The 24,643-nt window shown below is 42.1% G+C and overlaps 2 pseudogenes; one reads left to right on the top strand and one right to left on the bottom strand.

The window, feature by feature from the left end:
- Nucleotides 1-2,266: 2,266 nt before the first annotated feature.
- LOC119535524 lies at nucleotides 2,267-4,261 on the bottom strand (annotated as a pseudogene).
- Nucleotides 4,262-19,056: 14,795 nt separating this feature from the next.
- On the top strand, nucleotides 19,057-20,808 carry LOC119535068 (annotated as a pseudogene).
- Nucleotides 20,809-24,643: the final 3,835 nt, after the last annotated feature.

Below are 24,643 nucleotides of genomic sequence, written 5' to 3' on the forward strand. Positions count from 1 at the left end.
CCCACTTTGTCTTTGTGGTGAGTGGGGGTGTGAGTCTTGTGGGGTCCAATTGGTGCACCAAGATTGTGTGTGTAGTTGGTGTTGCCAGCCCCGCATGTGGGGTGTGTCTGAGTGGTTAGGGAGGGGGATGACTTTAATAATCAAATCTCCCAGGTGTTCCTGGAAATTTAAAGCTATTGCAATAGTCTAATCCTTCAGTTCAGTCTCACCACAGTTTGTCTCTGCCACTGATGCACAAGTCCTTGGTATTGGCATATGGTCCCTGGGACTTGCAAGTGTGTCCCTCTTCCAAGCCATGCACTCCTAGGTTGATTATGTTTTTTTAAAGGTATGGTGAGCATGTATTTTATAAAATCAATACCTATACATATGTTTCTTAATGTTCATCTGATATATTCTTCAAATTTCCTGGGCTTAGATATTTTGGGAAACAGGTTAGTAAGATATCATTAACACTTCCCAAGGCTTTATCTCTAGGGGATAAACTGTAAACTAGAACCTTGCAATAGGGGATGGGCAAATGAAGTAGACTTAGGACACAACAAGTATTTGAGAAGGATAGATAACCTTCTTGAAATGTGGATTAGGATGCACTGGCAAACTGGCTCCATATTCTCATAGTGGAAACTGCTTAAACAAAGTCAAGATGGCAACAAATTTCAAGTTGAGTTAGGAGAGATTTCAAAAGTGAGAAACAGATGAGCAACCACATGTTCATATGAAGTCTATGCAAAGAGCTAAATTAAGAGTATTGAATAAGTTTCCAAGTCCTTTTGTACTAGAAAATGGAAATGTGAGTCAGGTCCCAGAAAAGAAATGTGCAGAAAATGTGGTGGTTGGAGTGATATGGGAACAGTACATTTTCACCATAGACATTCAGCATTTGGTGGAACACCTTCTTTGAGTTATGTGCATTACAAGCATTAGACAAAGAAAGTTGCATAACACATAGTTTTTATGCAAATATCTGCTCTTATTTAAAATAAACCACAATTGAAGCCTGAGACTACAACTTCAGTTTAAAATGAAATTTAGGCTTATGACTGTCTCCTTATGGAGGCCCACTCCCCTAGTTTCTGTGAAACTGCAGCCCAAAACACCTTTCTGCCACTTGCTCTATTTCATGGGTAGTATCTCCTGACTGCCCCCCTGAACCCAGATGAGAAACCTAAGATTTAAAAAGACTATAAATTCTGTGGGGCCACCTTCATTTTTCCATAGTAGATAAGGCAGCAGCAGGATCATTCTTGTCATTGCATCCCTCCTACCTGGTGTTCTAGCAGCTTCTTTTAGCATCTGCAACATGCCCATGACTGCAAGGTCATCTTCTCACAAACTTGGGCTCACTTAATCCTTACAGTGGTGTTATAAGGTAAGTATTATTCCCATTTCACAATCAGGAAGGTGAGCCCTAGAGAAATTAAGTAGTTTGCCAAGATCACTCACCTAATTCTTGGCAGAGTCAGAATACAAGTCCATATCTGGTTACAAAACTAAGGCTTGGAATCACTAAAAGATATGGCTTCTCTGAACATGTTCTGCTTCTTTGGATGGTAACTACATTATACTTGCGGATTAATGTAGAATATTTCTATGAGGTGGTGATACAGTAAAGAAAAGTAAAGGTTTAAGTAAAGAATATACCTTCAGCTTGGGTTGTTCCCTGTGACATACTATGATCCTCTGCTTCTGACGAAATTTTCTGATTCATGAAGTTCATTTAGATACGTCACTTGCACTTACATTGTAAAAATAATTGGCTCAGGACCATCTGCTTTAAAACCATTGTTCTCACCCTAGCATCCTTTTAGAAGAGTAGGGGATACACAAAGTGCAGGGAGGGGAAAGGGAAAGATAGTAGCTAGTCCTGGTCACTTCCTCCTAATAGTGAAACTCAACTGCTGCCCAGTGTTCCAGGTTTAACCTAAATGTCATATGGAATCATACAGTGAGGTAAGCCAAACAGCCTTTTGAGTTATTTCAAGAGGATAAGTAAAGCAAAACTCATACCTCTTGGTGGTGATATTTTTGGATCAGTAGGTCCCTCTGTTGCTTGCTGATCCTGGCTCCCTTGTTACCAGACTAGCAGCTGTGTGTCCCTTGCTTGGAAATTTACTGAATCCTGAAGCTAGGGATGCTGCCACTGAATAAGAAGGAGGGAAGTGAGGGGAAAGAGAAGGGTGGCATTTGGCTTGCTATGTTCCCCCTCTGGGACCACCTATATAATCTCAAAGTGTGGGAGACAGTAAGGCATGGGGTGGAAGTCTTACTGATAGAACTCCCAAGAAGCACACTGAGCATCATCCTTCAGCCCTCCTTCTTCTAAAATAACTCCTGGGTCCACTTTGGAAACTCTCGTGTCTAAGACACTATCTATCCTAGCTAAGTCAACATCTTTTGCCTTATAAAACTGAAGGGAGCTGACAAGTGAGTCTTTTAATCTCACCTGGTAGATGTTTCACTAATGGCATCAACTGTTCATGTAGCTTTGGCATATACACTTTAATATCTTTCCCACCAAATGCATGGCTGCACTCTGTGAGATCTTGATTGGCTTCTGGTGGTCCATGAATAATGATCAACTGTTGTGGTTTCATCTGATTAACAAATTTTTAATGGAATTCCCATCAGATCACCCTTCCTTGTTTATATAAGTAACCCTGGCTTTTATTTCAAATAGACTCTGTCATGGAAATACACTTGGTAGGAACATCAGATAAATCCTAATCCATGGGCTTATCTCCATTTGTCAATCCTGACTCCAATTTGCTTTTTTCTTCTTCAGTAGCTTGAAGTTCTGGCACTAAGAGATCCTCTGGTTTGATATTCTCTCCAAATTCATCCCATTTAGTTCTTTCTTCTGGGGGCAGGAAACATAGGATAAAACTTTTTAGCCTATTTGAAGAAACTTCTTTTATGAATACCTTCACTTTTCATCATCAGGTCATGTTTAGTCTTATGAGCTGATGGCTGGTCAATATCTTCTTCAGTGTCACTCTCCTCACTGGAATCTATATCTGCCTCTCTTGATTGCTCAAGATTTTTAGCAGCTTCTTTCTTTAGCTTCTCTTTTTCCAAGTATTTTTCAAGTTCTTTCCCTTCAAGCTTCAGACGTTTCTGCAACTCTATTTCTGTAACTTTCTCAGAAGGATTATCAATTAGGAAGCTTACTAAAGTCCCAGGAGTTGTTCTGTAAGTTAGGACGATTGAGTTTTTAGGGTCCTAACACTACTGAATAAAGAGATCCTTTGAAAATCCACGTTCAAGATCAGGATGGCTGGTGAGCACAACTTTGGGGCTAGGTATTCAAGCCAGGTCAGAAAGACCATGAAATAAGGAGAGACAGTAAAACTGAAATGGATTATTTCTTTTGTCTTCAAAACATCTCATCAATTTATCACTCATTCATTCTACCTGGAACTTAGAAAACTCTACCACATTATAACTGACATTATTTAGGAGTGCCAATGAGTAAACACCCAATCCTGCATCTTTAGTTCTCCAAATTTGATCAAGAAGTTGAGCAAGTTCCAAAACTCTGCCTGCAGTGTCCACAGCTATTAATACATTTCTGTCACATTGAAGTGTTTCCAAAATATTTGTCAGAAGTTGCTCATCCCTCTGTTTTCATCTAGGCTGAACATAAGTAGCATTAAGCAAATCTGTGATTAGTAGGGAGGGTCTGCTTAGCATTTCCACGGAACATCCATTTAAATAGATCTCCCTCTTGTGGTTGAAGTCAGCTGGATAAGCAATATCTTCTTCTCCATCTTTGACTATTTTCCATATCATTTCACCTATCATATGTCTGGCTGGCAGAGGTGTGATAGACAAGCCAAGTTCTTTGCCTTTCAAATTCACAATCTGAGAGAATTTTAGCTGCTGTATTTTATCAAAGCCTGCATCCATATCATCTAATGTAAAGAGCATAAAATCTTCTGTATTGTTGAGACTGATAAAAATCTTACATGAAAATCTGTCTCATTTTATAAACAGGAATGGTTGCATAAATACCACAGTTCAGACCCAAATTTCCAACAGCATATGGGAGGACACCAAGACGGGGAGGATTGGGATGAGACAATAGTACTGTGTCAATCTGGTGAACATGCTTCCTCAGGGAATCTATAATATCCATAGAAAAGTGCTCATTCCAACCACAGTCCAGTAAAAATCTAAACTTATCAACTTGGAGAAGATAGCAAAGAGCAGATTCTTCTTGGACCCCAGGAAGGGTAGTTAATTTGATAATAGATGTCATTTTTTTTTCCACTAGCAACAATCTAAAAGGCTTGATATCTCGGTTATATTTCTGATGAAACACCATGAAAGGGAAAATTCTTCAGAAGTCTCATCAGTCCTCCCCCAATGCTGTCCACTGCCCTTCCCAACCTCTTGTCAAGTCCTGGTTCAAGAGCAAGGAAAGCTGATGTTCACTCAGCAGCACCCATGAGGATCAGCAGGCAGCAAACTGACTTTTAAAAGGACAGCTTTTTCCTGTTTCATGAGTGAAGTTCCCAGAAGACTGTGCTTTTAACTGTGAAGTAGGCAGTACTACATTTTTTTTTTTGCCATATCCTAACATGCAATTAAGAAACCCAGAAGACCTCAGGAAACATTACAAGTTCTTCCCCATCATTAGTGTCCAGTTCTCAGTGTAAAAACCCTCTGTAGTAGTTTCCTTGGGTAGTAGGTGGCTCCTGGTGCCTTCACCACAGTTGTCCTTGATGTTTAAGATACGAAAATCAGTCATTTCCAGTATGGCAGAAGAGGCTGGACTATGTGATTTCTCTATGTTTTATCTCTTCCCATTCCATACACAATTCTAAGAGATAATGAGAAGCACTAATGCTTAAAAACAAACAATAACAAAAGAACAACAAAAAATAAGGAAAACAATATACAAGAATGTCCCGGCTGCATTAGAGTGGTCTGGCATTGACTTTAAGTTTCTGAGAAAAGAGACAGTAAAACCGAAGGAAGACAAAGCAGTTGTTTCTTGGACTGAGAAATTCAGTGAGCCAAGTTCTGCATGCCTAAGGAACACTGGCTTCATGGGAATTAGAGAGCTTCAGAGGTAACAGAGGCGTTTTTGACCATCCCAGTCTTCCTTTCTGTACACCAAGGGAGTCTGCCAGCCTTTGGGGACCTGGGTTATTTGAAGATCAGCAACTTCAGTGAGTAATCAAAAGCCAGGTTTTTGTAGGCCATGAGGTGTGTGTGACAGCATTGGGATGTAAAGTCTGCCCCCTCCTAAAGAGAAACATGGATGGCATCAGGGTGCCAGTGAGCAGCAGGCTGCTGGAGGTGCCCAGCCCTGCTTGGATGAGCTCTAAGCTGGGCTTGGTGGTGAACATAGTGCACATTCTCCTCCAGCCCACGCATGGCTGCTTAGGTCTGCTGGGTTAGCAGCCAGGACGCATACATACGTGGTGCCCAGTTATAGCCAGGGCACAGTGCTGCAGCGTTGTGGTATAGATCTCCCCTACTATTGACTGGTTCCTGGTACAGCCCTCTGTGTGGTACAGGATCTGGTACCATGCACTACTGAGTTGGGGGTGCACCAGTGGACAAGCAGGGGCATCTTATCCATCATCTCCGATGGTTCCTAGAGCATAGAAGGGTCAGGGATGGTGTCTTTCCTGCTGAGGCCAGGACATTGGTATTGTGATCCTCTCTGCAGCTCTGTGCACTGGGTCTGGAGGTACTTACTTACAGGGATGACAATCACAAGGGCCATCCTGAAGAGGCGCTCCCACCACCTCCTCCTCCTCTTCCTCCTCCCTGTAGTTGTCCACCAGGAGGATCGGAAGGGCTGGGCTGGGGATCCTATGAAGTGGCCTGTGTCCGCCGGACCAGCTGAGGCATGCTCACTGTCTTACCTGAGAGAGGAAAGAGACCAAGTGGTTTGCTAGCGAATGGGGGTGGGAGCAGCATGTTTTTCCTCACACTTTGAGCTAGCTGTGGCTGCAGCCCTGTGTAGACTGCTGGGGTAGCCAGACCCTGCTGTAAAACCAGTGGTGGAGTGTGCAGCCCCCTTTGTACCACTGTTGGGTGACTGTGCAGTTCACGTGAGAGACTCCACCAGGAGGGAAGAGGCCTTGATAACATGCTGTCTGCCTTTGCAGGCTGGGTGGATGGAGCTGTGCTGGGTGGGATGGAAGGGTCCCTGGGGGAGGTGCCCTGTGCTGGTGGTGCATGAGTGGAGTGTTAGGAGGAGGCTGGGTGGGAAGCAAGGCCAGTGGTGCTTTGGTCCCACTGGCACATGCCCCAAGCAGCTGGAGGAGAGCAAGCTGGTGTGCACACTGTTCCAGCCACACTGTTTAAGACAGTTCTTTTTGCATCCAAGAGAAATCAGGACAACTCACAGCTGCAAGTGAGGAGGCTGCCATAGAAGCTGATGGATAGGACCTGGGAGGAATTCAGGGTCCAAGGAGGGAATGAACTCAATTTGCAGTTCTGGAATAGGACTTGCAAGCAAGAAGTGAATGAAAAACGTGTGTGTGGATAGAGAAGAGTGCTGGGTAGTCTTGACAATCCAGCTCCCTCAGCTTAGGGGATCATCTTGAAAATGTTCCTCTCCGGCTCCTCAGCCTGAGCATCTTCCTGAGGTAGAGAGCCATGAGCTTCGCCAGGTCTCCATCCTGCCCGAACCCGCTGAGAAATGTGCCGCTGAGTTCCAGGCCTTGAGTGCATCCAGGGGCACCGCCCTCTTAGCTAATGCCGTCTCCGCGATGTCCTCCTGGCCACCTCTGCCCACGATGGTGGAGGAGAAGTTAAGGAAAAGGAGCGCTGGGAAGCAGGAGAAGGTCCCAGGCTGGTGCAACTGGAGGGGGTTCCAAGAAGCCTCCCAGGCTGTGCAGCGCAGGGCCGGCGCACTACAGCAGGGCGGTCAGCAGGTTTAGCTGAAGTCAAGCGTGTGCAGGTCTTCCGGCCCGGAAGGGTCCAGCGCAGCTTCGCGATGAGGTTGTGGCGCAGCGTCAGCACCATAGCTGGGGGAAGTGACAGAGCTCTTGTGAGCTCACGGCCTGCAGCCATTTGTAGCTGCGGTGGAGACTGCGCAGGTCAAACCGCAAGCAGCAGCGGAGGCGCTCCAGGCTGCGGTTCGCGGCGTCAGATATGTTCTCTTATGATTTTGGAGGTAAGAGGTCTGAAATTGATACCAGTGGTCAGAAGTCAAGATGTCAGCAGAGCCATACTCTACCAGGAGGCTCTGAAACAATCTATTTCTTTGCCTTTTCCAGCACCTGGAGCTGCTTTCTTTGCCTTTTCTCCTTCTGGTAGGTTCTGGTATTGAGTGGTTCTTGGTCCTTTCCTCCGTTTTCAAAACCCACAGCATAACATCTTGAAATCTCTCTGTTGAGGTTGTCACATCACCTTCTTTCTTCTGTGTTGACAAGTCTCTGCCTTCTCTTAGTAGGGCGCTTGTAATTACATTTCGGGCCTCCCCTGAAAAATCCAAGATAATATCCCAAGGTATTAATGTAATCGCTTCTGCAGAAAACCTTTTTCCAAGAAAACATTCAGAATTTCCAGTGATTCTTTGAAGGTGATTCTCTGACACTGTGCCCAAAGTGAGACAAGACCTTGGCCCACAGTTGCAGACAGAGTGCAGAATGCTCAGAGCTTTTACAGAGGGAGGAATTACATTTCTCCACAGTGGGTTGAACATTATTTTCAAAAAAATTCTCATAAACATAAGCTGCATCAGAACAATCTAAATTTCCACAGAGGAAAGGGATACTAGCTCTAATATTTTCTACTGTTGTTTCAAACCTGAGCAGTGTTGAGAGCAGAATGGTAACAGAAAATATTTACACCATTTAAAAAATTTAATAGCATCCCCCCAAAGATATGTTGATATTCTCATCCCTAATAACTCAGAATGTGAACTCATTTGGAACTACAGTTATTACAGTTGGCATTAGGCAAGTTAAAATTAGGTCATACTGGAGTAAGGTGGATCCTTAATCCAATATGACTGATGTCCTTGTAAGAAGAGGAAATGCAGACACAGGCAGAAGGGAGGATGCCATATGATGATGGAAGCAGAGAATCCATGGATTTCTGGCAGCCACCAGAAGCTAGAAAGAAGCAAGAAAGAATTCTCCCTTACAGCTTTAAGAAAAAGCTGTTCTTGCTGACACCTTGGTTTAAGAATCTACCCTCCAACACTGTGAGTCATTAAATTACTGTTGTGTAAACTAGGCAGTTTGTGGTACTTTGGAGACCTTGGAAACTGAGACACCATTTATTTATCATAGGAAAATATTCATTGAGTTCTCAGTACTGTTCTGAGTGTTGGTGATTTAGTAGAAAGAAGTGAAATCGTCATGAAGATTATATTCTAGGGATGTGACAAACTAGATGCAAGCAAAAAGTAAGCAAACACACAAATTTCCTATTGTTTTTTGTAAGTACTATGAAATAAAATAAATCAGGGCAGAGAGTAGAGTGGCATAAGTGGAAGATGTTCTGGATACCCATTGAATAAATACATATGTAATACTGACAGACTCACCCATGGAGATCAGATAACCCAAGACCTCCAGCACCCCATCTGAATACAGCTTTGTCTGGTATAGGACAAGCTGGGCCCATTCTTCTTGGGTGAATTCTACAGCTACAAACTTTGAAGGTCATTGTCTCCAAAAACATCACAGGCATTCTGGTTCACACAGTGCCATCATTACCAAAGTCCAAGGAAGGATGGTTAACATGATAGTGTTGGGGAAGAGGGTTTTGTATGTATAGGAAACCCTGTTTGTAGTCAATTGTTTATCTGTGCCCATCTGTCATGTGCCTTTCATACATATTCAGAGAGGAATGTACATACCCTGAACACATAATTACATCATTATAAAGGAATCTCACTGATACGTGATGTGAAATAGCCTGGCAGTTTCATAATAAACTCATAATTCCGACTTCTAGACTAGTTATTATAAAATCAGTACTTGAGAATTCATAATTAAAACCCTCCTCCCCTTTGATTTAATATATGATCTATAGTTGCATCATAAAGCAGGCAATATCCCTGATAAACTTTGTTTTTAATCTTCATTTTATTGAGATATATTCACATACCACGCAGTCATACAAAACAAATCGTACATTCGATTGTTCACAGTACCATTACATAGTTGTACATTCATCACCCAAATCAATCCCTGACACATTCATTAGCACACACACAAAAATAACAAGAATAATAATTAAAGTGAAAAAGAGCAATTAAAGTAAAAAAGAAACACTGGGTACTTTGTCTGTTTGTTTGTTTTCCTTCCCCTATTTTTCTACTCATCCATCCATATAAACTAGACAAAGGGGAGTGTGGTCCTTATGGCTTTCCCAATCCCATTGTCACCCCTCATAAGCTACATTTTTATACAATTGTCTTCGAGATTCATGGGTTCTGGGTTGTAGTTTGATAGTTTCAGGTATCCATCACCAGCTACCCCAATTCTTTAGAACCTAAAAAGGGTTGTCTAAATTGGGTGTAAGAGTGCCCACCAGAGTGACCTCTCGGCTCTTTTGGAATCTCTCTGCCACTGAAGCTTATTTCATTCCTATTCACTCCCTCCCTTTTGGTCAAGAAGATGTTCTCCGTCCCACGATGCCGGGTCTACATTCCTCCCCGGGAGTCATATTGCACGTTGCCAGGGAGATTCACTCCCCTGGATGTCTGATCCCACCTAGAGGGGAGGGCAGTGATTTCACCTTTCAAGTTGGCTTAGCTAGAGAGAGAGGGCCACATCTGAGCAACAAAGGCATTCGGGAGGAGGCTCTTAGGCACAAATATAGGGAGACCTAGCCTCTCCTTTACAGCAACCGTCTTCCCAAGGGTAAAACCTATGGTAGAGGGCTCAACCCATCAAACCACCAGTCCCCTATGTCTGTGGTCATGTTAGCAACCATACAGGTGGGGTAGGCCAGTACCCCTGCATTCTCCACAGGCTCTCAAGGGGGCACTACATATTTTTTTCCCTTTTTTTTTTAACCTTTTTTTTCTTTTTTAAATCAACTGTATGAAAAAAAACAAAATACAATAAAAGAACATTTCAAAGATACCATAACAAGGGAGTAATAAAAAGACAACTAAGCTAAGATAACTGCTTTACTTCCAACCTGTTCCTACTTTACCCCAAGAAAGTTGCCTAATATAACAACATTTCTGTGAACTTGTTCCTACTATATCCATTGGAAATTAGCAGACCATAGACATTCCTGGGCATCCCCAGAACGTTAAATAGCTTACCTGTTCTTCTTGGATTATTGTTCCACCTTCCTTAATTGCTCTCTATTGCTAGTTCCCCTACATTCTACATTATAAACCATTTGTTTTACATTTTTCAAAGTTCACATTAGTGGTAGCATATAATATTTCTCCTTTTGTGCCTGGCCGATTTCACTCAGCATTATGTCTTCAAGGTTCATCCATGTTGTCATATGTTTCACGAGATCGTTCCTTCTTACTGCCGTGTAGTATTCCATCATATGTATATACCACATTTTATTTATCCACTCATCTGTTGAAGGACATTTGGGTTGTTGCCATCTCTTGGCAATTGTGAATAATGCTGCTATGAACATTGGTGGGTAGATATCTGTTCGTGTCACTGCCTTCCGATCTTCCGGGTATATACCGAGAAGTGCAATCGCTGGATCGAAGGGTAACTCTATATTTAGTTTTCTAAGGAACTGCCAGACTGACTTCCAGAGTGGCTGAACCATTACACAGTCCCACCAACAATGAATAAGAGTTCCAATTTCTCCACATCCCTCCAGCATTTGTAGTTTCCTGTTTGTTTAATGGCAGCCACTCTAATCAGTGTGAGATGGTATCTCATTGCGGTCTTAATTTGCATCTCTCTAATAGCTAGTGAAGCTGAACATTTTTTCATGTGTTTCTTGGCCATTTGTATTTCCTCTTCAGAGAACTGTCTTTTCATATCTTTTGCCCATTTTATAATTGGGCTGTCTGTACTATTGTCATTGAGTTGTAGGATTTCTTTATATATGCAAGATATCAGTCTTTTGTCAGATACATGGTTTCCAAAAATTTTTTCCCATTGAGTTGGCTGCCTCTTTACCTTTTTGAGAAATTCCTTTGAGGTGCAGAAACTTCTAAGCTTGAGGAGTTCCCATTTATCTATTTTTTCTTTTGTTCCTTGTGCTTTGGGTGTAAAGTCTAGGAAGTGGCCGCCTAAGACAACGTCTTGAAGATGTTTTCCTACATTATCTTCTAGGAGTTTTATGGTACTTTCTTTTACATTGAGATCTTTCATCCATTTTGAATTAATTTTTGTGTAGGGTGTGAGGTAGGGGTCCTCTTTCATTCTTTTGGATATGGATATCCAACTCTCCCAGCCCCATTTGTTGAAAAGACCATTATGACTGAGTTCAGTGACTTTGGGGGCCTTATCAAAGATCAGTCAGCCATAGATCTGAGAGTCTATCTCTGAATTCTCAATTCGATTCCATTGATCTATATGTCTATCTTTGTGCCAGTACCATGCTGTTTTGACAACTGTGGCTTTATAATAAGCTTCAAAGTCAGGGAGTGTAAGTCCTCCCACTTCGTTTTTCTTTTTTAGAGTGTCTTTAGCAATTCGAGGCATCTTCCCTTTCCAAATAAATTTGATAACTAGCTTTTCCAAGTCTGCAAAGTAGGTTGTTGGAATTTTGATTGGGATTGCATTGAATCTGTAGATGAGTTTGGGTAGGATTGACATCTTAATGACATTTAGCCTTCCTATCCATGAACATGGAATATTTTTCCATCTTTTAAGGTCCCCTTCTATTTCTTTTAGTAGAGTTATGTAGTTTTCTTTGTATAGGTCTTTTACATCTTTGGTTAAGCTTATTCCTAGGTACTTGATTTTTTTAGTTGCTATTGAAAATGGTATCTTTTTCTTGAGTGTCTCTTCACTTTGTTCATTTCTAGCATATAGAAACATTACTGAATTATGTGCATTAATCTTGTATCCCGCTACTTTGGTACATTTGTTTATTAGCTCTAGTAGCTGTATTGTTGATTTCTCAGGGTTTTCCAGATATAAGATCATATCATCTGCAAACAATGACAGTTTTACTTCTTCTCTTCCAATTTGGATGCCTTTTATTTCTTTGTCTTGCCGGATTGCCCTGGCTAGCACTTCCAGCACAATGTTGAATAACAGTGGTGACAGCGGGCATCCTTGTCTTTTTCCTGATCTTAGAGGGAAGGCTTTCAGTCTCTCACCATTGAGTACTATGCTGGCTGTGGGTCTTTCATATATGCTCTTCATCATATTGAGGAAGTTTCCTTCAATTACTACCTTTTGAAATGCTTTTATCAAAAATGGATGTTGGAGTTTGTCAAATGCTTTTTCAGCATCTATTGTGATGATCATTTGATTTTTCCCTTTCAAATTTTTAATGTGTTGTAATACATTGATTGATTTTCTTATGTTGAACCATCCTTGCATGCCTGGAATGAACCCCACTTTGTCATGGTGTATGATTTTTTTAATGTGTCTTTGGATTCGATTTGCAAGTATTTTGTTGAGGAGTTTTGCATCTATATTCATTAGGGAGATTGGCCGGTAGTTTTCCTTTTTTGTAGCATCTTTGCCTGGTTTTGGTATTAGATTGATGTTAGCTTCATAAAATGAGTTAGGTAGTGTTCCATTTTCTTCAATGTTTTGAAAGAGTTTGAGTAAGATTGGTGTCAGTTCTTTCTGGAAAGTTTGGTAGAATTCCCCTGTGAAGCCATCTGGCCCTGGGCATTTATTTGTGGGAAGATTTTTGATGACTGATTGGATCTCTTTGCTTGTGATGGGTTGATTGAGGTCTTCTATTTCTTCTCTGGTCAGTCTAGGTTGTTCATATGTTTCCAGGAAATTGTCCATTTCCTCTACATTATCCAGTTTGTTGCCGTACAGTTGTTCATAGTATCCTCTTATAATTTGTTTAATTTCTTCAGGATCTGCAGTTAGGTCACCTTTTTTCATTCATTATTTTGTTTATATGGGTCTTCTCTCTTTTTGATTTTGTCAGTCTAGCTAGGGGCTTGTCAACTTTTGGTGATATTTATCCTCTGTATTGTTTTTTTTTTTTTTTTGTTCTCTATGTCATTTATTTCTGCTTTAATCCTTGTTATTTCTTTTCTTCTACTTGGTTTAGGATTGGTTTGCTGTTCATTTTCTTGCTTCTTCAGTTGATCCATTAGTTCTTTGATTTTGGCTCTTTCTTCCTATTTAATATATACTTTTAGTGCTATAAATTTCCCCCTCAGCACTGCTTTTGCTGCATCCCATAGGTTTTGGTATGTTGTGTTCTCATTTTCATTCGTCTCTATATATTTAGCAATTTCTCTTGCTATTTCTTCTTTAACCCACTGATTGTTTAGGAGTGTGTTGTTTAACCTCCAGGTATTTGTGAATTTTCTAAGTCTCTGATGGTTATTGACTTCTAATTGTATTCCATTATGGTCAGAGAATGTGCTTTGAATAATTTCAATCTTTTTAAATTTATTGAGGCTTGTGTTATGTCCCATCATATGATCTATTCTGGAGAAAGTTCCATGAGCACTAGAAAAGTATGTGTATCCTGGTGATTTGGGATGTAATGTTCTGTATATGTCTGCTAAATCTAATTCATTTATCAGATTGTTTAGGTTTTCAATTTCCTTTTTGGTCTTCTGTCTGATTGATCTATCTATAGGAGAGAGTGATGTGTTGAAGTCTCCCAAATTATTGTGGAAACATCAGTTGCTTCCTTTAGTTTTGCCAGTGTTTCTCTCATGTATTTTGTGGCACCTTGATTGGGTGCATAGACATTTATGATTGTTATTTCCTCTTGTTGAATTTCCCCCTTTATTAGTATGTAGTGGCCTTCTTTGTCTCTCAAAACATCCCTGCAGTTAAAGTGTATTTTATCTGAGATTAATATTGCTACACCGGCTTTCTTTTGGCTGTAGCTTGCATGAAATATTTTTTTCCATCCTTTCACTTTCAATTTCGTTGTGTCGCTGTGTCTAAGATGAGTCTCTTGTATGCAACATATTGATGGTTAATCTTTTTTGATCCATTCTGTGAATCTGTATCTTTTAATTGGGGAGTTTAATCGATTTACATTCAACGTTATAACCGTGAAGGCATTTCTTGAATCAGCCATCTTATCCTTTGGTTTATGTTTGTCATATATATTTTTCCTCTCTCTCTATTAATGTCCTTTATTGTACCCATACCAAATCTCTTTAGTACTGAACCTTTCTCCAAGTCTCTCTGTCATTTCTTTGTTTCTCTGTCTGTAGGGCTCCCTTTAGTATCTCCAGTAGGGCAGGTCTCTTGTTAGCAAGTTCTCTCAGCATTTGTTTGTCTGTGAAAAATTTAAGCTCTCCCTCAAATTTGAAGGAGAGCTTTGCTGGATAAAGTATTCTTGGCTGGAAATTTTTCTCACTCAGAATTTTAAATATATCATGCCACTGCCTTCACGCCTCCATGGTGGCTGCTGAGTAGTCACTACTGAGTCTTATGCTGTTTCCTTTGTATGTGCTGAATTGCTTTTCTCTTGCTGCTTTCAGAACTTGCTCCTTCTCTTCCGTGTTTGACAGTGTGATCAGAATATGTCTTGGGGTGGGTTTATTTGGATTTATTCTGTTTGGAGTTCGCTGAGCTTTTATGATTTGTGTATTTATGTTGTTCAGAAGAGTTAGGAAGTTTTCCCCAGCAATTTCTTTGAATACTCTTCCTAGAACTTTACCCTTTTCTTCCCCTTCTGGAACACCAGTGAGTCTTATATTCAGACGTTTTATATTATCTGTCATATCCCTGCGGTCCATTTCGATTTTTTCAATTTTTTTCCCCATTCTTTCTTTTATGCTTTCATTTTCCATTCTGTCATCTTCCAGGTCACTGATTCGTTGTTCAACTTCCTCTAGTCTTGTACTATGAGTGTCCAGAATCTTTTTAATTTGGTCAACAGTTTCTTTAATTTCCATAAGATCATCCATTTTTTTATTTAGTCTTGCAATGTCTTCTTTATGCTCTTCTAGGGTCTTCTTGATATCCTTTGTATCCCATGCTATGGTCTCATTGTTTATCTTTAGTTCTTTGAGTAGCTGCTCTAGGTGCTGTGTCTCCTGATCTTTTGATTTGGGTGTTTGGGCCTGGGTTATCTATATCATCTGGTTTTTTCATATGCTTTATAATTTTCTGTTGTTTTTGGCCTCGTGGCATTTGCTGAACTTGATAGGGTTCTTTTAGGATTTGCAGACCAATTGAAGTCCTTATCTCTAATTTTTCAGATCTACAGCTTCGTGGAGTACACTTTCTCTAACTAACCAGCAGGTGGTGTCCACGAGCCATCTGTTCTCCACAAGCCAGTTCTCCCCTGCTTTGCCTTTGTGGTGAGTGGGGGAGTGAGTCTCGTGGGGTCCAATTGGTGTACCAAGCTTGCGTGTGTAGTTGGTGTTGCCCGCCCTGTATATGGGGCGTGTTTCTGGGCAGTCAGGGAGGGGGGTGGCTCTAACAATCAAATCTCCCTGGTGATCCTGGAGTTTTAAAGCTGCTGCCATAGTCTAATCCTTCAGTTCAGTCCTGCCACAGTTTGTCTCTGCCACTGACCCACAAGTCCTTGGTATTGGCGTATGGCTCCTGAGACTTGCAAGTGGGTCCCTCTTCCAGGCCGTGCACCCCCTGGTCCTCTGTTGAGGGATGACTGTGCTATGTCACAGGTGAGTGCCATCCCCCAGGGCTGCTCTGGGCTGCTGGGCTGTGTAGGGAGGCTCCCAGTCTGCTGAAATGATGGCTGAATGCGGCTATGTTAATTCACACTGCTCCACCTTCCCAACTCTGGGACAGTCAGCTGAGGTTGCAGGGAAGGCTAATGTCCATGCCCAGTTTTGTGGTGTGTGCCTGTTATTTGAAGCACTTCCGTCACACTGGATTGTCTTGGGCAGCTCTGGGCTATGGGGCTGGCGAGGGGCTAGAGTGTTTCCTGTCCACCAGGATGATGGCTGTGAGCGGACACCCCCCTTTTCTTGGGAAGTTGTGGTGTTTAGTGAATTTTCTCAGCCACTGGATTATTGCCTTTTGTCTCAGAGCTCTCTTAGTTCTGCTCTTGTCTTGACCTGCCCAAATTGCAAGTCTTTGAAGCTTTCTGTATTGGGCTTCTTAGAGTAATTGTTTTAGAAAAAGAAAAAAGGATTAAAAAAAAAAAAGGACCCTCCTCACAGATCTAATGGGTTATTGAAATGCTAAGAGACAAAGCAATTAGGGCCATTAAGGAAAGGTCCACAGGGCAGAGAGATCAGCTTTTCTTCGGGATTTGCATATGAGCCTCAGGGCCTGAGCTCTGCCCTTCCCCTTTCTATGTTCACCAGAACTCCAAAAATCCTCCGCTTTTATTTTGGAGTTTTTCGTGTTGTTTTTTTTCTATGCCTGTCTCCTCTCTGCTAGGCTGGCTGCTCTCAGATTCTCTGGTGTCTGGTCTCAGTCTGTCTATGGTTGGAGTCTGTATCAGTAGAATGAGTTTCCGATAAGAGCAGCCACTGCAGTTCTCCCTTCTCCTTCCCGGAGCTGACAGCCCCTCCTCCCCCGGGACTGAGCCTGGCAGGGAGGGGTGCGGGTCCCCTGGCCACAAAAACTTACAGATTTCGCTGATCTCAGCAGTTCCACGTTTTCATGAGTGTTGTATGAAGTATGCCTAAAGTCAGATTGCTCTGTGGTGTCCAGTCCACGCAGTTCCTAGCTTTCTACCTACTTTCCTGGAGGAGTAACTAAAACATACAGCTCACCAGTCTGCCATCTTGCCCTGCCCCCTGATAAACTTTTAAACTGTGATTGTGGGTAGATTATTCCCCTTATGAACCTCAGTTTCATTTGTCAGACAGTTTAAAAACATATTAGAAGTGTTGGGAGTTGCAATAAACTCCTGTGTAAATTCTTTCTGTACAGCAAACAATAAATACAAGCAGTAGGTCAATTAGTCTATGATTACTCAAGTGGCAGAGAACCTTGACTCAATGTCCTGTATTGTGCTGGACGAAAAGCTTTCATACAGAACCTGGAGTCAGAAGCTGCTGTTTCTGTCATCTCTAACATAACTCACTTGTTCTTTGAAAGACATGAGTAGACAAGTTCTGCAGCACAGTCGGGGCTCCTGAGACTGCTCTTCTGAACAACCATTGTCGCATGATCCTCCTGCAGTGAGGCCTCCCAGCATCAATTACCATTGTCTGTCTTCTATATTCATCCCATTTCTCTGCCCAATTATAACAGATACCTCTCGACTAATTCTGGTATCTCCTAGTCCTTCAGAAATTGGCTCAGGACATTAGTGTTTGTTATAACTATGATGTCTTCTCCTAAATGTTTCATGAATTTAAAAAAAACAGTGCTCCCTGTGGATTGCTTCCATATTTCATGTTTTAACAAATGCTAATTACAAAGAGGTAAAATGGAGACTGGAGACAAGGGATGTAATGAGAATTTTAGTTATCTTTTCAAGTTTTCAAAATGTTCATGTAACTTTTATCAAAGCAGTAATAAGATTAAATTTTTTAAATGCAATTTTATGGAGATATAATTACATAACATACAATCATTCAAAGTGTACAATCAGTGTTTCACAGTATCCTCATACAGGTGTGCATTCATCACCACAATCAAACATTTTCATTACTCCAAAAAATAAAATAAAATTTAAAATAAAAACAATGTCCAAGACATCATATTCCCCTCCACCTATTGTTGATTTACTTTTTAAAAAATACGGCTTAATTGAGATATATTCACACACCCTACAGTCATCCACAGTGTACAATCAGTTATTCACAGCATCATCATAAATTTGTGTGTTCATCATGAGAATCAATTTTTGAACTTTTTCCTTACTCCAAAATAAAAATAAAAGCAAAAAAACACACCCAAAACTTTCCATCCCCTCTATCCCAGCCTATTCTTCATCTAATTTTTCTCCCCATTTTTCTACTTATCTGTCCATACGCTGGATAAAGGGAGTGCAAACCACAAGCTTTTCACAATCACACAGTCACACTGTGCAAGCTACATAGTTATACAATCATCTTTAAGAATCAAGGTCTCTGGTTTGCAGTTTGACAGCTTCAGGTATTTCCCTCCAGCCATTCCAACACACTAAAAACTAAAAGTGATATTTATATGCATAAGAATACCCTGCAGAGTGACCTCTTGACTCCATTTGAAATCTCTCAGCCACTGGATCCTTATTTGGTTTTATCTCTCTTTCCCCTTTTGATCAAGGAGAGCCTCTCAATCCCACAGTGCTGGCTCCAGAATCATCTCCAGGAGTCATTTCCCACATTGCCAGGGGGATTTACACTGCAGGGTGACATGTCCCTTGTAAGGAAGATGGTTGTGAATTCACCTGCTGAGTGGGCTTAGAGAGAGAGGGGGCACATCTGAGTAATAAACAGGCTTTCTGGGAGGGGAGTCATAGGTACAATTATAAGTGGGCTTAGCCTCTCCCTTGCATCAACTAGCCTTACAGGGGAAAGCCCCCAAATCGAGGGCTCGGCCCACTAAATTGGCAGCCCTCAATGTTTGCGGGAAAATCATCAAAAGCCCAAGTGGGGCTTCCAACACTTCTGTGTTTCTCCCCAGCTCCTGGGGGGAGGGGAGGGGAGCCTGCAAATACACTTATACTCTCTGCCCATATCACTCTGGGATGTGTCAGGATTTCACCCCAGCCTGTACAAACTCAACAAATCCCACTTCCCATTCACTGGTTCCTGCACCTATGGTGTTCAAACAAACTGATTGTACAAGTTAAATTATCTAATGTGCTACAGAAAATACAGATCCTGGACCAGATAAACATCTCCTCCCCTGGTCTTACACATAAGTTGTAGTTTTAAAACCCAGTCAGAGAGCCTTGCTCTGGCTCCTGCTGTGCCCTGTGTCGGTCCTGAGAGCCGATGCGAAGCAGCGGGCCGCAGCCAGCCTAGAGAGCTGCTCCGGGGAGGCGGCAGCGTCCGTGGCCGTCCTGTGAGGAGGGTTGGAGTCCGGCGACTCCCACAGCGCAGTGGCTCCCATTGGCCTCAAAGCGGTGGTTGGAGAGAAGATCATGCATGATGTGATAAAGAAGGTAAAGAAGAAGGGGGAGTGGAAGGTGTTGGTGCTTGACCAGTTAAGCAGGAGAATGCTCTCCTCCTGTTGTAAGATGATGGACATCATGACAGAGGGGATGACAATTGTGGAAGATATCAACAAGTGCAGAGAACCACTCCCTAGCCTGGAGGCTGTTTATCTCATCACTCCTGGGAAGCCTGTCCACTCTCTCTCATCAGTGACTTTAAGGATCCACTGACTGCTAAATATCAAGCTGCTCACGTCTTCTTCACTGACTCTTGTCCAGATGCCCTATTTAAGGAGCTGGTAAAATCTCGAGCAGCCAAAGTCATAAAAACACTGACTGAAATCAACATTGCATTTCTCCCATATGAATCCCAGGCTCTTTTCAAAGCTTCTACAGTCCCCACAAGGCTCAGATGAAGAATCCTATACTGGAGCGCCTGGCAGAGCAGATCGCAACTCTCTGTGCCACCCTGAAGGAGTACCCAGCTGTGCTGTATCGGGGGAATACAAAGACAATGCCTTGCTGGCTCAGCTAATCCAGGACAAGCTTGATGCCTATAAAGCTGATAACCCAACAATGGGAGAGGGCCCAGACAAGACACGCTCCCAGCTCCTGATCCTGGATCGTGGATTTGACACCAGTTCCCCTGTACTTCATGAATTGACTTTTCAGGCTATGAGCTATGATCTGCTGCCTGTTGAAAATGACATATACAAGTATGAGACGAGCGGTATTGGGGATGCATGGGTGGAGGAAGTGCTCCTGGATGAGGATGACGACCTCTGGGTAACACTGCGCCACAAGCACATCGCAGAGGTGTCCCAGGAAGTCACCCGTTCTCTGAAAGATTTTTCTTCTAGCAAGAGAATGAATACTGGAGAAAAGACCACTATGGAGGACTTGTCCCAGATGCTGAAGAAGATGCTCCAGTACCAGAAAGAGCTCAGCAAGTATTCCACCCACCTGCACCTTGCTGAGGACTCTATGAAGCATTACAGGGCACCGTAGATAAACTCTGCAGGGTGAAGCAGGACCTGGCAATGGGCACAGATGCTGAAGGGGAAAAGATCAAGGACCCCATGAGAGCCATCGTCCCCATTCTGCTAGATGCAAACGTTAGCACTTAGAACAAAATCTGCATCATCCTTCTCTACATCTTTATGAAGAATGGCATCACTGAGGAAAACCTGAACAAACTGATCCAGCATGCTCAGATTCCACTGGAAGACAGTGAAATTATCACCAATATGGCCCACCTCGGGGTACTCATCGTGACAGACTCCACTTTGCGTTGCAGGGGCAAGCTGGAATGGAAGGAACGCATTAGTGAGCAGACCTACCAGCTCTCACGATGGACCCCAATTATTAAAGACATCATGGAGGACACTATTGAGGACAAACTTGATACCAAGCACTATCTTTATATCTCTACCCACTCCTCTGCCTCTTTTAGTACCACTCCGGTCAGTGCCCACTATGGACACTGGCATAAGAGTAAGGCCCCAGGGGAGTACTGCAGTGGTCCCCGCCTCATTGTTTTCATCCTTGGGGGTGTGAGCCTGAATGAGATGCATTGTGCTTATGAGGTGAACCAAGCCAATGGAAAGTGGGTAGTGCTAATAGGATCCACACATTCTCACCCCACAGATACTGCTGGATATGCTGAAGAAACGGAATAAAACAGATGAAGAAATAAGCAGTTAAAAAATAACATCACCCCTCCAAACAGTGCACTCTCTTCCCACCCTGCTGCTGACCACCTCCGTTTCTTTGCTGCCCCCCCTCCATCCCTCCATTGCCTCCCTTGCCAGCACTGCACCCCCTAGCCGGCACTGTCGCCGCTGCATTCTCGTGTTTAATGATGCCCTCTTCTCGTTTGAAACAAAAGAAAAGAATGCATTGTGTTTTTTAAAAAAGGGTATCTTATATACGTATCTTTAAAGGAGAAATTCTTGTGCATGTGATGCACTCCTGGAAATTTTTTGAACTGTGTAGAATGAATGGTCCGACACATTCCCCTGGGGTCCCCTTCTTCCCATTATTTATGGCTCTGTGACCTTGTACATAACCCAATGCAACATGTGGAAATTGCTTGAGTATGGAAAAGTAGAAGTTTGAGTGTTTTTTAAAACTTATTTTAGGTTGTTCCTGTTCTTGTTGGGAATCATAGAGATATCTGTGTCTTTGAAGTATTTCAAACTGGGATTAATCTATTAGCTTCACTCCAGTTCCTATCCCTCATTGCCCATTTTCATCCACATAACTTGGAAGTGATATCTCATGAGGTTGGAGATGGAATAGACCTCTTCTCTTTCCCCAGTGGCTCATACCCCAGGAACATGGCTCTGGGTGGGGGTTAGGGGTGTCCCCGTGAGATCCAACAGGGTGCTGGCTGGCGTTTTTTCCTTTCACTGCTGGTCGCTGCTCTCCTGCTGGCCTGTTCCCACAGGGGTTGATCTTGAGAGAAGTCATTCTCCAGTCCAGGTCATGTGCCCAGGCAAGTGAAAAGTGAGCTCCCAGCCAGGGACCTTCATCTCTTTTGGAGAAGCAGTTAAGCCCAATCCTATTGACCAGACTCCTCCTTTCCCTAGGCATGACCCTAACAGAGCTTTTTCTTAATAGGGTCAGCTGGGTAGATCTCAAGTGTCAGGAATGGACCAGAGCACAATATCAAAGGCCCCTTTCCTGCAGAGAAGGCTTCTTGGCCCTAAGTACTTCAAACCACCTGAAGAATAGTCTGTTGGATTTGTACAGACCCTACACTGACTCAGCAAAAAACTTTTGTCAGATTATCCTCAGTCTAAGATTCCTCATAATACTTTATTTTGTGTTGTATGGGGTCTTATGTCATTGTGCTTGTAAGAGGAAAAGACCATTTTATTCTCTGTTTAAACACTTAGCTGTATAAAACTTAGCTCTAAAGCAAAAACTTAAAAAGCAAATGCAGGAAGGATGTCTTGTCATCCTGGAGACTCAGCAGGTCTCTATTCTCTGGTAGTGAGCGCACTATTTGTTCTGCTACTGTTGTTGTGAAATATGACAGTGGAAGTCACAAAAAATGTCACTTCTCCATCCCCCTTGCTGCCCTTTAACTCCTGCAGACCATGTGTATGTTACTGAATCTCGTGGTGTTGCTGCAAACATGGTGTATGCTAGTTTAATGCGCCCTCCCACTTTCATTTCAGAATATGTTCTTCTCCCCCTGCCTGGTAGATGCATTGTGATGTTCTCTTCTCAAGGCTTTGAAATCTCCTCTGTGCACTCAGATTAGTTTTCAGGTCTCTTCCCTCCATCTCCCTCCTCCCCCTTAATATGTCTTATTTCCTTAGGACAGAACTGTAGGTCCTTGCATTGGTTTTGTTCCTTACTGTTACTGCATGTTTTGTCGCCTCCCTGTGACCAAACAATGGTCATGCTTCAGGACCTTGTTTGTTGAATATGTTGGTTTTCTTTACTCTGTTATTTGTAGAAAAAAATAATTTATCAAAAGGATATTTTAAAAAGGCTAGTCTGTCTTGAAACTTGTTTACTTTGAAATTATCAGAATGTCAATGTTTGAAAGTATTGAAGCAAAAACATGTATCATCTCTGTACCATTCTGTACTAAAGCACTCAAGTCTAATAAACAAATAAATCAGTGCCCATTCATGGTGAAAACAAAAACAAAAACAAAAAAAACCCAGTCAGTGTCGTCTTTGCACTTGGGCCTAATTTACCGTAGTCCTAACCAGATCCTCTTCATTCATGTCTCTAATAAAAGTCTGAATTCTTTTTCAGCTCTTTCAACAGTTGCCATATGGTGTAATACTGACATTTATAGCTGCCAGGTTCTAGCTCTGAGTCTCATGTGTCACACACAGATACCCAAAGTTCCAGAGACCAACCAGGTTATATACGCACGGAACTCAGCATCTCAGGATTTAGAGATAACCACTACAAGTCAGGAATGACTGCTGTAAGAGCTTACAATCTAAGGACTACAGTAAGCATTCCCTGATAAGCTGTGCTCTAAGACTGAGTTCTGAGTTTACACATTATAGTTAGTCCATGTTAGTGAGTCATTATAATGTTTGTCCTACCATTTCTGGCATGCTTCACTCAAAATGCTGTACTCAAGATCCATTCACCTAGTTGTATGTCTCACAGCTTCATTTCTTCTTGTAGCTGCTCAATGTTCTATTGTATGCATACTTTACAGTTCACCATTCTGTTCATCAGTCAGTGTACTCTTAGGCCACCTATGTCTATTGCAAATAGTGAATACTGCCACCATATATATCGGTGTGCAAGTATCCATTAGTGTCCCTGCTCTCCAATCTTCCAAGTATATACCCCATACTGAAATTGCAGGGCCTTGAAACCCTCACATACCTAGCTTCTTCTGGGACCACCATACTGTCTTCCAGATAGGCTGCACCATTCTTCTTCCCCACCAACAGTGAATACATACATCTCTCTATCCAAGTCTCTCCAGCACTTGTGTCCCTCTGTTTATATTTTTTCCTTGCAATTTTATAGGGATATATTAAAATACCATACAATCATCCACAGTGTACAATCGTTTATAGTATCATCATATGGTGGTGAATTTGTCACCACAATTAGCACTTAAACATGTTCATTACTTAAAAAAAAAAAAGGGAAACAAAAGAATAATAAAAAGGATAAAAGGAAAAGTAAAAATAAAATAAAATACAGCAATAAGGTTAGTGCAACAACACCACTACCAAAAATCCTGTACCCCTCCCCTACACTCCTCCCTACCAGCCATTCAGCTTTGTTATAGTGCCCCTGTCAGATTTAATGGGAGCATATTACAATGTTACCATTAACCCCAGACTCCAGTTGCATTGGTTATATTTTTAAGATTAAATTTTAAGAAAAGAAATAAATGATTTCACATAACATTCTGTAGCCCAAACCTTTCCCACGCTCCCTTCAAAACTGTAAGCACAGCCCTCATTGCAGCACCTGTAACACTGAATTGACTGAACCACCTACTAAAATATCAGCCTCTACTGGACCCTAATTTCTAACTCTCAGTCATCTCTTTAGCCTGTGTCTACCACATGCTTAAGCTCATTGCAGCCGCTAACATGGCTAATGAATGAATTATTCCCCATAGACGCCATGGGATGAATACTTAAAAGATAACCTTTCAGATTTTTTTACTCAAGGAAGCTTAATAGAAAATGGAATAAATTAGTGTAAATGTTGGGAAGGAGATTAATTCTTGACCAGTCCCTGACCCACTGTAGGCAAATCAACATCTTGGAGAAACCTCACAGGAGCTCAGGTCCTTGAATATCTCCTGGGACCTAGAACATCCAGACCAAGAGGCAAAACCTGCCTATGTACCAACAATAAGAGGTGTCATTTCAGGAGAAACAGCAAGTCCCTATCACCTGTGGTTGCAAGTGCAAGAACTCAGGCGTTACCTGTCTTTTTCTGGGTTTTCACTCATAGACAGGACAAGCACTAAAGCAGGCAAAAAAAAAAAAAGCAAGAAGAAAGAATTCATGATACTCCAATATTTTCC

The sequence above is a fragment of the Choloepus didactylus genome, chromosome 5 (assembly GCF_015220235.1).
Source record: "Choloepus didactylus isolate mChoDid1 chromosome 5, mChoDid1.pri, whole genome shotgun sequence".
Classification (NCBI taxonomy): domain Eukaryota; kingdom Metazoa; phylum Chordata; class Mammalia; order Pilosa; family Megalonychidae; genus Choloepus; species Choloepus didactylus.